The sequence below is a fragment of the Elephas maximus genome, chromosome 1 (genome assembly GCF_024166365.1).
Source record: "Elephas maximus indicus isolate mEleMax1 chromosome 1, mEleMax1 primary haplotype, whole genome shotgun sequence".
Classification (NCBI taxonomy): Eukaryota; Metazoa; Chordata; class Mammalia; order Proboscidea; family Elephantidae; genus Elephas; species Elephas maximus.
In genome coordinates, this window is record NC_064819.1 from 47,051,784 (window position 1) to 47,065,328 (window position 13,545).

Here is a 13,545-nt window from a genome sequence, read left to right on the forward strand (position 1 = left end):
TACAGGAGAGCCCTCCAAAACCCCTTAAGTAAACCTGTAGAAGACTAGATAAGCAAAGCAATAATTTATTGTGACAAGTGCTGTGATAGGGATATTACCAAATACTGTTGTTGTTTGGTGCCGGTAAGTTGATTCTTGACTCATAGGAACCCCATGTGACAGAGTAGAATTGCCCCATAGGGTTTACCTGGCTGTAATCTTTATAGAAAAGAGCCCTGGTGGTACAGTGGTTAAGCATTCAGCTGCTAATCGAAAGGTTGGCAGTTCAAACCCACCAGCTGCTCCTCAGGAGAAAGATGTGGCAGTCTGCTTCCATTAATATTACAGCCTTGGAAACTCTGTGGGGCATTTCTTCTCTGTCCTGTAGCGTTGCTGTATGAGCAGCAGTGGACTTGACGGTTAATAATTTTTTTTTTTTTTGGTTTAACCTTTACAGAAGTAGATGGCCAGGTTTTTTCTCTCGAGGAGCTGGTGGGTAGGTTTGAACCACCAACCTTTAGTTAGGAGCCCTGGTGGCACAATGGGTGAGTGCCTGGCTGTTACGGAAAGGTTGGTGGTTTGAACTCACCCATCCGCTCCGTGGGAGAAAGACCTGGCGATCTGCTTCCGTGAAGATTACAGCCAAGAAATCCCTATGGGGCAGTTCTACTCTGTCACATGGGTTTGCCATGAGTCGAACTGACTCCATGGCCTCAGCAACAACAATTGGGGTGTATAAGGAATCATTGGGTGGTGCAAATGGTTAACGTGCTCGGCTGCTGACTGAAAGATTGGAGGTTCGAGTCCCCCTAGAGGTGCCTTGGAAGGAAGTCCTGGTGATCTACTGAAAAACCAACCATTGAAAACCCTATGAAGAACATTTCTACTGTGACAAACATGGAGTCTCCATGAGTGGGAGTTGACTTGTCAACTGGAAAATGGTGGAAAAGGAGACATTAAGCTGGACTTTGACCTAAGGGAAGGCTTTCCCTCAGAGACAGTATTTTCAAGGTTGAGTAATAAGAGCCAGATGAAGACTGGTAAATTAGAGATTGGAGTGTATATTCAGGGCATATGTGTATAAGTGAACATGCTCTCTTTGGTTGTTTGGAATGGGGAGGGAAAGAGGGACCATGTACGTACGAGATCACAGAAGTGGTTAGCGCTGTCCTGCTTTATTTTAATGCTGCTTCCTCTCTTTTTGGGGTAACTTTTTTCTATTAGGCATTGACTAGTTCACATATGTCAAGCTGAACCTAACACCTGAGCTTTGAAATGGAGATTGCTTTTCCAGGTGTTGCTAAGCTTTCATTTCAGGCCATGTTTTCTGAATCCTATGTTCTAGGAGTACTCAAATTTTATTTATTCCTTAATCTGTGCATTTAACAGGTAGTCGATGCCCCTATTAGTGCAAGTCACTGTTTTTGTGGTGAATTGAGGGCTTGAATGTAGACTTTAATTTCCAGGAGTTTAAATACATTTTGTGTATGACGAATATACGGGGTGGAAGTAATAAACACTGCAAGGGAAGTACTGATGAAGTGCTGCCGGTCTCAGGGGAGGGAGAGGTTACTTCAGTTGCCGATGCCTCGGGCACCCCTCAGCCAGCAATGCCACACGTAGAGCCCCAGGCTTCGGGGATTTTTTTTAATTCCCAGGGTTGGGAAAAATGGATCTGTGGAAACGGGCTTCCTGGAGGAGGTAGTGATTATGTTGGGTTTAGGAGGATTTAGGTTTGAGTTTTGGGAGTATGGGATTTTAGGGGTGTGGATGTGGTGGTAAAAGGAAGGTTTAACAGGCTTTTGGAAAGGGTAAAGGAGAGGAAGCCTGAGTGAGGTCAGTTGTTAGCTGCTGACATATGGTGACCACGCACCATGGGATTGGACTGTTGTGATCCAAAGAGTTTCCACTGGCTGATTTTGGGGGGTAGGTCACCAGGCCTTTCTTCCTAGTCTGTCTTAGTCTGGAAGCTCCATTGAAACCCGTTCAGCATCACAGCAACACACAAGCCCCCACCGACAGGTGGGTAGTAGATGTGTATGAGGTGTATTGGCCAGGAATTGAACCCAGGTCTCCCTCATGGAATTAGAGAAGTCTACCACTGAACTCCTACTGCTTGAGTGAGGTCTAAAACCAAAAAAGCCAAACCCACTGCCATCGAGTCGATTCCGACTGCTAGCGACCCTATAGGACAGAGTAGAACTGCGCCATGGAGTTTCCAAGGAGCATCTGGCTGATTCAAACTGCTGACCCCTTGGTTAACAGTCGTAGGATTTAGCCACTACCCCACCAGGGTTTCCGAGTGAGGTCTAGGGAGTAATAATTATGGCTTAGAGGGCACCACTTTCGGGCTTTGTCTGGAGGTCCAGAGTTCATGAGAGTGAGTGTTCGGAGATCCAGCTGGAAGGTAATAATGTTGGCTCTCATATATTCGGCAACAAGTTTTTTTTTTTTTTCCTCATATATTAGACACAAGTGGAATACTTAATGTGATCCCAGTTAGTCCTTCCAACTGATGAGATAGCTGATACCTCCTAAGGGAAGCCGAGGGGTCCCATTATTTAGCCAGAGTCATACAACTAGGAAGTGGTGGGGATGGGCATTGGGCCAGAATGCCATATGTCTAGCTATGATGCTACTGCTTCCCATAAGACCTTCAATGCCAGCTTATGGAATTTCAAGTTTATTAATATTTCTTGGATAACATGAGTAAATTTTAGTCATCTCGAATTTTAATTTAGTTGGAGTCTCACATATTTGTAAAGCTAACTGGTTTGTGTAGGAAATATTAATGCATAGCATAAATATCCAGAGGATCTCAAATGTTGATTTTTATACTAGCTTTGTAGTCTTTTAAGATTATATTTTTTTCTTATAACCATCTCTTTGAAAAGACTTAGTGCCTTTTTTAGGTTGTCCATATGTGTACATGAGAGATTTCCTCTTGGGATTTCCTGAGACTCAGCATTTCTGTAGAAGCTCTTTTCAGATATAATTATGAAAACCTGTTTTCTGTTTTGGGAAATTTGTAAAACCATGATATGTTGCAGCTAGATGTTCTCGCTTCACTGAGTGGAGGCTAGGGGCTCCCTTACTTGTGGGCAGCAACAATAAAATCGACAATTGATTTTGTATTTTGTGTAAAGTATATCGAATGTCACTTAGTCCTACAGGATCTTTTTTTTTATTATTATTTTTTTTGAATTCTTTGCTTTCTAAAGGAAAGAAGCTATCTTTTCCTATTAAAAGCCCATACCATTGTAATGTGATTTATGGTAATAGCCTGCAGATCACCTGCGTTATTTTTTTTTTCTTAACTAGTTTTGAAGGATAACTATTCTAGGAATAGTGTTTTCATATTACTTAGATATTTTAGAGTGATTTGTTAATGGAACTGGCTACAAGTGATGATAATGGTAGCTATTATTTATTTAGAGTTTATTTCTGTCCCAAGAGCTCTGCTGGGTACTTTACGAACATATCATTGTAGTCATTCTTGTCAAGGCAAATTTGAAGTTCTGATGGACTTCTTTGAACGGGGAGTAATAGCTATTGTCTTTTTTTTGTTCAAATCTGTTGGTGGTTTACAGAAAGCATTTAGGTGTTGCATTGTTGACTCTGTTTGGAAAAAAAAAAAAAAAACGAGCCTGTGTTTTGCTGATCACCGGCAAAATACTAGGTCAGTGTCTGAAGACATGCAGTGTTGAGTTCTGTGAAGTGAACTGGTCCCTCAGAAAGCTCAGGTTGATGATACAGCCTTGTTACTGTGTTGAGGACTGTTACCAACAATAGAAGCTGTGCAGAGAAATCGTGTTTTCTTTGTTATTATAGTGATTATTTTTATATATACAGTCTTTTGTAATTTTTTATTTTAAAAATTGATTTGCTGAGCACAGTGGAAGCAATTCAGCTTGGCAAGCCTGTAACCTGTGCATGTAATTGGTGGCACAGTGGTTAAGCACTCAGCTGCTAACTGAAAGGTCGGCAATTGGAACCCACCAACCAGTTTGTGGGAGAAAGATGTGGCAGTCTGCTTCCATGAAGATCACTGCCTTTGAAAGCATGTGGATCTGGTTTGGGGTTTACCAGGGGTGGGAGGGAGCTTAGGGGACCCTGAGCTTCTGGTAAGGGTGACAGTGTCATTGGGGAACAGATGACAGGAACAACGTGATGAACATAATTAATGCACTGAACTGCACACGTGGAGATTGTCCGTATGTCAAGGGTTTTAACGTATATATCTACCACAAGAAAACAAAACAAAACAAACGAGAAATGCAAACAGCAACAAAATCTTTCCTGTGGTCTTAGAAGCTGTGTGAAAATACAATGTTGGATGTACAGTGAAACTTGTGAGATCAGGAACTTGAGGAGGCTGCCTTGTTTTTCTGGGTCTCACAAGTTTTCCGCCTTTGACAGGGTGCTGTCTTACCACTTTCCTGTCGCTCTCTATTACTGGAAAATATTTGAGTTTTACTTCTTTGACAGGTTTCCGCGTTACACAGGTTCTGGCTTTCGCCGGTTTTACTGTGGTTAGTTCTGGCCTCAAGTATGTTTTTGGATTTGTGTGAATTAATGTAACACTATGGATAGTTATTTCTCTGTTCCTCTCTTCCCCTAAAACCTGTAGTGCTTTTAGGTCAAAGCCTAAACTCCCTAACACAACCTATAGAACCCTGATGAATCACGCCCCTCCAGCTTCCCCAGCCCTGCGCCACCCCTCATTGGCTTTCACTTGCTGTTTTTTGTTTCTCTTGCACTTGCCTCTTTCCCTTACTCTGGGGGCCTTTGCCAGTTCTGCACCCTGGAATGCTCTTCCCTCTTCATTTTTCAGACCTTAGTTTAAGAAATAAGTACCTCATCTGGTTTGAGCAAATCTTCCTATTTTAAACTCCTGGGTAGTATTGTTTACTGCTTTTCAGCCTAGGGTGATAGGGCTTGCAGGTAACATGCAATCCAGCTCAAATAGGTTTAAACCAACATAGTGGCTTTATTGTCTCCTGTATCTTGAAAGTTCAGAAGTCAGATGGGCTTCAGGATTGGTTGATTTTCTCCTCTTTATCTTCCGCAGTGTGATAGCACCCTCTCCGGGTCGTGGAAGACCCCCAACAATTCTGGAGTATTCATTCCCAGGAACTCAGAAGAGCGAGAAAGTTGGGTGAAGGGTGCCCAGCAGCCCTTCTCCCCCACTGTCCAAAAATCCAGTTGCCATAAAGTCAGTTCCGACTAATGGTGACGCCCTGTGCTTCAGAGGGGAACTGCACTCCGTAGGGTTTTCAGTGGCAGTGATCTTTTGGACGTATATGACCAGGTCGGTCTTCTGAGGTGCCTCTGGGTGGATTCAGACTGCTAACCTTTCGGGTTAGTAGCCCAGTGCTTAATGATTTGTGCCACCCAGGGACCTCCTTGGTCCTCATTGAGTCTGTGCTTATCCATTTCTGAAGCAGCAACTATAGCCCGGGGATAGGATTATACTGGTTAGTTTAGGCTTGAACCACCTGCCTAACTCGTAGAAGCAGGGGTGGAGGCAGCTGCTCCCAAAGTACTATCGGCTATGAAAGTTGGGGGATGGCTATGTGGGCATGGTGGTATACAGAATTACCAAGAGAAGGGGGACTTTTTTTTTTTTAATGGTAAAAGGCAGCTAAGTTCACCCTAGCAATCTCAGAGCGAGCATTTCTTTATGTGGTTGTTTGATTAATCTTTGCTCTGACCCTAGACTGCGTATTCCACAAGGACAGGTATCTGTTTTTTATTGCTATTCTTTCCCCACCACTTAGCACCTAGCCTTACTCATAGTAGATGATCAGTAAGTGTGTCGGATGGATTAATTCATAAGCTCCATATAACTCACCTCTGAAAAGTATTGAGTGACTGGCAGATTGTGCTTACTACCCAACAACCGTAATTCTTCCTGACCTGCAGAACCCTGGTTTTGTCTGGGTGGCCGTGTAACAGTTCCTGGGAATAAATTATATTGGTCTCAGGCAATCATGGTGATTGCATTCCCTCTTTGTCAGATACTTGATTTTCTAGCCTTTCTAGCCAGGGGGGGCCATGAAACACAAATCTCGTTCTTGAGACAAGGGAAGTCTGCTGGAGGGTTTCTGGGAAAGATTTTGCTTTCTGTTAAAAGACACGTATTCACAAAGGAAGGCTTACTTATGCCATCTCTTCTCTCCTGCTGGGGATACTAGCTTGATGCTTGAAATGCAGCAGCCATCTTCAACCATGAGAGGTAAAAAGCGTGAGAGAAAGGCCAAGAGAACACTAGAGATTCCAGCCTAAAGCCCTGATTTCTGAGCTGCTGAATGAACCCTGGAACTGGATACCTCCAGACTTCTTGTTGAGTGAACAATAAACGCCTCTCTGTCCTAAGCCACAGTTATTGCAGCAGATCGACACATCTTGATATAATGCTAAAAATAAAAGAGCTTTATCGTTTCTGCCTTGCCAAAAGCCTTTATTTAGAATTTACTGCAGTTGTTAATTTAAGGGTATTTCTCTTTGCTGCTTGTGAACCTTGGGCTATTTTCATTGCAGAAATCTGTTACGTGTACACTACAGGCCAGGCTTTTCTCCACTTCAGGAGTTCTGTATGTGAGGGTCTGTGGCTGGAATAATGAGTCTTTGCTTATACCCTTCACATGACTAAGGACTGCTCAGCTTAAGTGCCACTTCTTCAGCAAGGCATTCCCCTATGCCAGTTTAAAGTACCACTCATTATTCTTTCTTATAGCGTGCTATTCTTAATTTTTCATAATTTTAAGTTATCCATTTGCATAATTGTAAGTTATTGGTTTAGTGTTGATTTCTTCCACATAATGTCAGTGCCGTGAGGGCAGAGACCTGATTGATTTTGTTCAAGCAGTTGTTGAATGAAAGAAAACATGAGTGAAATCCTTAAATTTCTGTATCTTCTACCTGGTCGTCATCAATAGCTTTAGGTAACATTAAATGTTCAGCCACAGCACAGATTCTGTTTCATTTCTTCAGGTTATGTTGTTTCTTGTTTGTCGTGGGATAGGTTTAGATTTTGTGTGGTTAGACTTTAACTTTCTTTGCCTCAATGGAAACTATAATGGGAATACCTTAGCGTTCTAACTGAGCAAGCACCTTGTCAGTTCCTTCAGAAGAGTGATGTATTTCGGATACTTTTTTGTTGTGACTTACTCTCCCAGAGTTTTGCATTATCTTAAAACAAGCTTTATTGGCATTGTTTTTATAATTTGAAGTGATGAGCCCCTGGTAGTGAAAAGTTTTTATTTTTGATATCCTTGGAAGCATAGAAATGATTTCACATTTTAACAGGTTATTGTGTTTGGTTACCAGGCAAGTTTTTTTTTTTTTTTTTAATAATTTTTATTGTGCTTTAAGTGAAAGTTTACAAACCAAGTTAGTCTGTCACATATAAGCTTATATACGCCTTACTCCATACTCCCACTTTCTCTCCCCTTAATGAGTCAGCCTGCTCCCTCCTTCCAGTCTCTCCTTTCATGACGATTTTGCCAGTTTCTAACCCTCTCTACCCTCCTATCTCCCCTCCAGACAGGAGAACCAGGCAGGTTTTAAAATTGCATTTAGAGTCTGTATTTTCTTTCTGAAAGTGGTCTTAAGAGAGATTGTATGAATTATTGACACAAGTTACTGACTTAAAATTGAAATACTTTTAAATATAATTTTTTAATTTCAGCATGCTATAATCCTAGATTGTTGGTGTTAGTTTTCTATTTCTAGGGAGATTTACTGTGCATTTTTGAAATGATTGTAAATGCTCTACGTATGTGATCCAAACCTGTTGCTGTCGAGTCAATTCTGACTCATAGTGACCCTATAGGACAGAGTTAGAACTGCCCCATAGAGTTTCCAAGGACCGTGTGGTAGGTTCAAACTCCTAGTCTTTTGGTTAGCAGCCGTAGCTCTTAACTGCTACGCCACCAGGGTTTCCATGTATGTGATAGTCAGGGGGAAACCTTGACTGGGATTTGGCAATTTGGTTGCAGTTCACAGCGGTATCATAGATTATTCATATCGCTTAACATTTGGGTGATCATATAAATTATTTTGTAAATCAGGACTGTTTTGAAATGAGAGAAATGGGTGGTATTAAATAATTATGCTGGGACAACAGGCGTAAATGTGGACTATCTTAGGCTAACCGAGATAAACAGCCACCCTATTTGATACAGCAATTTGGGATGACGGTATGAATCTGGAAACTCTTGTGTCTTAACACATTGCAGCTGAGCCAGTTCTGACTCAAAGCGTCTCCATGTTGTTGTTGTTAGGTGCCGTCCAGTCAGTTCCGACTCATAAGGACCCTATACACTGCCCGGTCCTGAGCCATCCTGTGTCAGTCCACCTCACTGAGGGTCTTCCCTTATCCACTGACCCTGTACTCTGCCAAGCATGATGTCCTTCTCCAGGGACTGGTCCCTCCTGACAACATGCCCAAAGTATGTAAAATGCAGTCTCGCCATCCTTGCTTCTAAGGAGCATTCTGGTTGTACTTCTTCTAAGACAGATTTGTTCGTTCTTTTGGCAATCCATGGTATATTCAGTTTTCTTCACCAACACCACAATTCAAAGGCATCAGTTCTTCTTCGGTCTTTCTTATTCATTGTCCAGCTTTTACATGCCTATGATGCAATTGAAATTACCATGGCTGGGGTCAGACGCACCTTAGTCTTCAAGGTGACGTCTTCGCTCTTCAACACTTTAAAGAGGTCCTTTGCAGCAGATTTATGCAATGCAATGCGACTTTTGATTTCTTGACTGCTGCTTCCATGGCTGTTGATTGTGGATCCAAGTAAAATGAAATCCTTGACAACTTCAATCTTTTCTCTGTTTATCATGATGTTGCTCATTGGTCCAGTTGTGAGGATTTTTGTTTTCTTTATGTTGAGGTGTAATCCATACTGAAGGCTGTGGTCTTTGATCTTCATTAGTAAGTGCTTCAAATCCTCTTCACTTTCAACAAGCAAGGTTGTGTCATCTGCATAATGCAGGCTGTTAATGAGTCTTTTCCCAATCCTGATGCCCCATTCTTCTTCATATAGTCCAGCTTCTCGTATTATTTGCTCAGCATATAGATTGAATAGGTATGGTGAAAGAATACAACCTTGACACACACCTTTCCTGACTTTAAACCAATCAGTATCCCCTTGTTCTGTCTGAAGAACTGCCTCTTGATCTATGTAAAAGTTCCTCATGAGCACAGTTAAGTGTTCTGGAATTCCCATTCTTTGCAGCGTTATCCATAATTTGTTATGATCCACACAGTTGAATGCCTTTGTGTAGTCAATAAAACACAGGTAAATATCCTTCTGGTATTCTCTGCTTTCATCCAGGATCCATCTGAAGTCAGCAATGATATCCCAGCAGTCTACTTCTAAAAAGCATTAGCCAGTGAAAAGCTTATGAATAGAGTCTCCATGTTGTTGTTGTCAGGTGCCGCCAAGTCAGTTCCGACTCATAGCGACCCTATGCACAACAGAACGAAACACTGCCCTGTCCTGTGCCATTCTTACAATTGTTGTTATGCTTGAGCTCATTGTTGCAGCGACTGTGTCAGTCCACCTCGTTGAGGGTCTTCCTCTTTTCCGCTGACCCTGTACTCTGCCAAGCACGATGTCCCTCCCCAGGGACTGATCCCTCCTGAAAACATGTCCAAAGTATGCAAGACACAGTCTCGCCATCCTTGCTTCTAAGGAGCATTCTGGTTGTACTTCTTCTAAGACAGATTTGTTTGTTCTTTTGGCAGTCCACGGTATATTCCATATTCTTCACCAACACCACAATTCAAAGGCGTCAGTTCTTCTTCAGTCTTCCTTAGTCATTGTCCAGCTTTCACATGCATATGATGCGGTTGAAAACACCATGGCTTGTGTCAGGCGCACCTTAGTCTTCAATGTGACACCTTTGCTCTTCAACACTTCAGGAGGTCCTTTGCAGCAGATTTGCCCAATGCAATGCAATGTCTTTTGATTTCTTGACTGCTGCTTCTATGGCTGTTGATTGTGGATCCAAGTAAAATGAAATCCTTGACAACTTCAGTCTTTTCTCCGTTTATCATGATGTTGCTCATTGGTCCAGTTGTGAGGATTTTTGTTTTCTTTATGTTGAGGTGTAATCCATACTGAAGGCTGTGGTCTTTGATCTTCATTAGTAAGTGCCTCAAGTCCTCTTCACTTTCAGCAAGCAAGGTTGTGTCATCTGCATAACGCAGGTTGTTGCTGAGTCTTCCTCCAATCCTGATGCCCCGTTCTTCTTCATACAGTCCAGCTTCTCGTATTATTTGTGCAGTATACAGATTAAATAGGTATGACGAAAGAATACAACCCTGATGCACACCTTTCCTGACTTTAAACCAATCAGTATCCCCTTGTTCTGTCCGAACTACTGCCTCTAGATCTATGTAAAGTTTCCTCATGAGCATGGTTAAGTGTTCTGGAATTCCCATTCTTCGCAGTGTTATCCCTGGTTTGTTATGATCCTCACAGTCAAATGCCTTTGCATAATAAAACACAGGTAAACATCCTTCTGGTATTCTTTGCTTTCATCCAGGATTTATCTGACATCAGCAATGATATCCCTGATTCCTCGTCCTCTTCTGAAACCTGCCTGAATTTCTGGCAGTTCCCTGTCAATATACTGCTGCAGCTGTTTTTGAATGATCTTCAGCGAAATTTTGCTTGCGTGAGATATTAATGATATTGTTCTATAATTTCCACATTCGGTTGGATCACTTTTCTTGGGAATAGGCATAAATATGGATCTCTTCCAGCCAGTTGGCCAGGAAGCTGTCTTCCAAATTTCTTGGCATAGATGAGTGAGCACCTCCAGCGCTGCATCTGTTTGTTGAAACGCCTCAATTGATATTGCATCAATTCCTGGAGCCTTGTTTTTCGCCAGTGCCTTCAGAGCAGCTTGGACTTTTTCCTTTAGTACTATCGGTTCCTGATCGTATGCTAACTCTTGAAATGGTTGAGTATCGACTAATTCTTTTTGGTATAATGACTCTGCATATTCCTTCCATCTTCTTTTGATGCTTCCTGCATCATTTAATATTTTCCCCATGGAATCCTTCACTACTGCAACTCGAGGCTTGAATTTTTTCTTCAGTTCTTTCAGCTTGAGAAATGCCGAGTGTGTTCTTCCCTTTTGGTTTTCTATCTCCAGCTCTTAGCACGTCATTATAATACTTTATTCTGTCTTCTCGAGAGGCCCTTTGAAATCTTCGTTTCTTTTACTGTATCAATTCTTCCTTTTGCTTTAGCTGCTCAACGCTCAAGAGCAAGTTTCAGAGTCTCCTCTGACATCCACCTTGGTCTTTTCTTTCTTTCCTGTCTTTTCAGTGACCTCTTGCTTTGTTCCTGGATAATGTCCTTGATGTCATTCCACAACTCGTCTGGTCTTCAAGTCATTAGTGTTCAATGCATCAAATCTGTTCTTGAGATGGTCTCTAAATTCAGGTGGGATATATTCAAGGTCATATTTTGGCTCTTGTGGTCTTGCTCTGATTTTCTTCAGTTTCATCTTGAACTTGCATATGAGCAATTGATGGTCTGTTCCACAGTCGGCCCCTGACCTTGTTCTGACTGATGATATTGAGCTTTTCCATTGTCTCTTTCCACAAATCTGATGTAGTCAATTTGATTTCTGTGTGTTCCATCTGGTGAGGTCCAATGTGTATAGTCGCCGTTTATGTTGGTGAAAGAAGGTATTTGCAATGAAGAAGTCATTGGTCTTGCAAAATTCTGTCATTGGATCTCCGGCATTGTTTCTATCACCAAGGCCACATTTTGCAACTACTGATCCTTCTTTGTTTCCAACTTTCGCATTCCAATTGCCAGTAATTATCAATGTATCTTGATGGCATGTTTGATCAATTTCAGACTGCAGCAGCTGATAAAAATCTTCTGTTTCTTCATCTTTGGCCCTAGTGGTTGGTGTGTGAATTTGAATAATAGTTGTATTAACTGGTCTTCCTTGTAGGCGTATGGATATTATCCTATCATTGTATATACGATGACAGCGTTGTACTTCAGGATAGATCTTGAAACGTTCTTTTTGACGATGAACTGCAACACCATTCCTCTTCAAGTTGTAATCCCCAGCGTGGTAGACTATGTGATTGTCCCATTCAAAATGGCCAATACCAGTCCATTTCAGCTCACTAATGCCTAGGATATTGATGTATTGATGTTTATGTGTTCTATCTCATTTTTGAAGATTTCCGATTTTCCTAGATTCATACTTCGTACATTCCATGTTCCGATTATTAATGGATGTTTGCAGCTGTTTCTTATTTTGAGTTGTGCCACATCAGCAAATGAAGGTCCCAAAAGCTTTACTCCATCCATATCATTAAGGTCGACTCTACTTTGAGGAGGCAGCTCTTCCCCCGTCATCTTTTGAGTTCCTTCTAACCTGGGGGGCTCATCTTCCAGCACTGTATCAGACAGTGTTCCACTGCTATTCATAAGGTTTTCACTGGCTAGTGCTTTTCAGAAGTAGACTGCTGGGTCCTTCTGTCTAGTCTGTCTTAGTCTGGAAGCTCAGCTGAAACCTGTCCTCCATGGGTGACCCTGCTGGTATCTGAATACCGGTGGCATAGCTTCCAGCATCAAAGTAACACACAAGCCCCCACAGTACGACAAACTGACAGACACCTGCGGGAGGGTCTCCATAGGCCTGGACAAAACTGTCCCATAGAGTTTCCAAGGCTTTCCATAACCTCTGCAGAAGCAAACTACCACATCTTTCTCTTGCAGAATGGCTGGTGAATTTGAACCGCTGACTTTTTGGTTAGCAGCTGAGCACTTAACCATGGCGCTGCCAGGGCTCCTTCCTTGTGTTTTAGGGCCTCCCCTCTCGTGACAAGATTATCTTACTGTCATGTTTTGGTCATCTTGTTTTGTTTTCAGGGAGGGAGAAATTGCAAGACTCTAGAGTCTGAGACTCATCAGATGGTTCCATTTTGCCTTCAGTTCTCTACGGATTCCCTGTCATTGCTGCGCTCTGCCAGAAGGTGGGATTCCTCAACTGTCTAGATAGCTCCAGATCCCAAACTGCTGTGTCTCTATTGGCAGTGGGAAATTGGGGGTTTGGGTGGGGTTTTCTGTGCTTTAGGGTTATCTTTGTGCATAATCAGATTTCAGCATGAGGTGTGCTTGGGAGGAAGGGAAGTGTTCTTTTATTGTTTCACTTAATAGAAGAATTGTGGGTTCATGATTATATCTAATCCCAGTCTTATTGTTGGACCTATAAAAGAACGCTCTTGAAAGTTAATTAAAAGAAAAAAAGAAAAAACCATTGCCGTTGAGTCAATTTTGACTCATAGCCACCTTAAAGGACAGAGTAGAACTGCCCCATGGGGTTTCCAAGGCTGTAAATCTTTACGGAAGGAGACTGCCACATCTTTTTCCCTTGGAACAGCTGGTGTGTTTGAACTGCTGACCTTTCGGTTAGCAGCTGAGCGCTTAACCACTGTGCCACCAGGGCTTCTTTGAAAACTAATAGAAACATAAAAAAGCAATCAGGCATTTCTGTACAGGGGCGTTT

The 13,545-nt window shown here is 42.1% G+C and overlaps 1 protein-coding gene across 18 annotated transcripts in view; it reads left to right on the forward strand.

Annotated features, from left to right (window-relative positions):
* Window positions 1–13,545, forward strand: part of FARS2 (phenylalanyl-tRNA synthetase 2, mitochondrial) — a 648,562-nt gene that overhangs the window by 3,871 nt on the left and 631,146 nt on the right. For 14 of the 18 annotated variants that reach the window (XR_007517143.1, XR_007517141.1, XR_007517145.1 and 11 more), the window contains exon 2: window positions 12,909–13,012. The exons of the other annotated variants lie outside the window; for them this stretch is intronic. The gene's annotated coding sequence lies outside the window, so the exon portion shown is untranslated. The remainder of the gene's footprint in view (window positions 1–12,908; window positions 13,013–13,545) is intronic. 18 annotated transcript variants of the gene reach the window in all.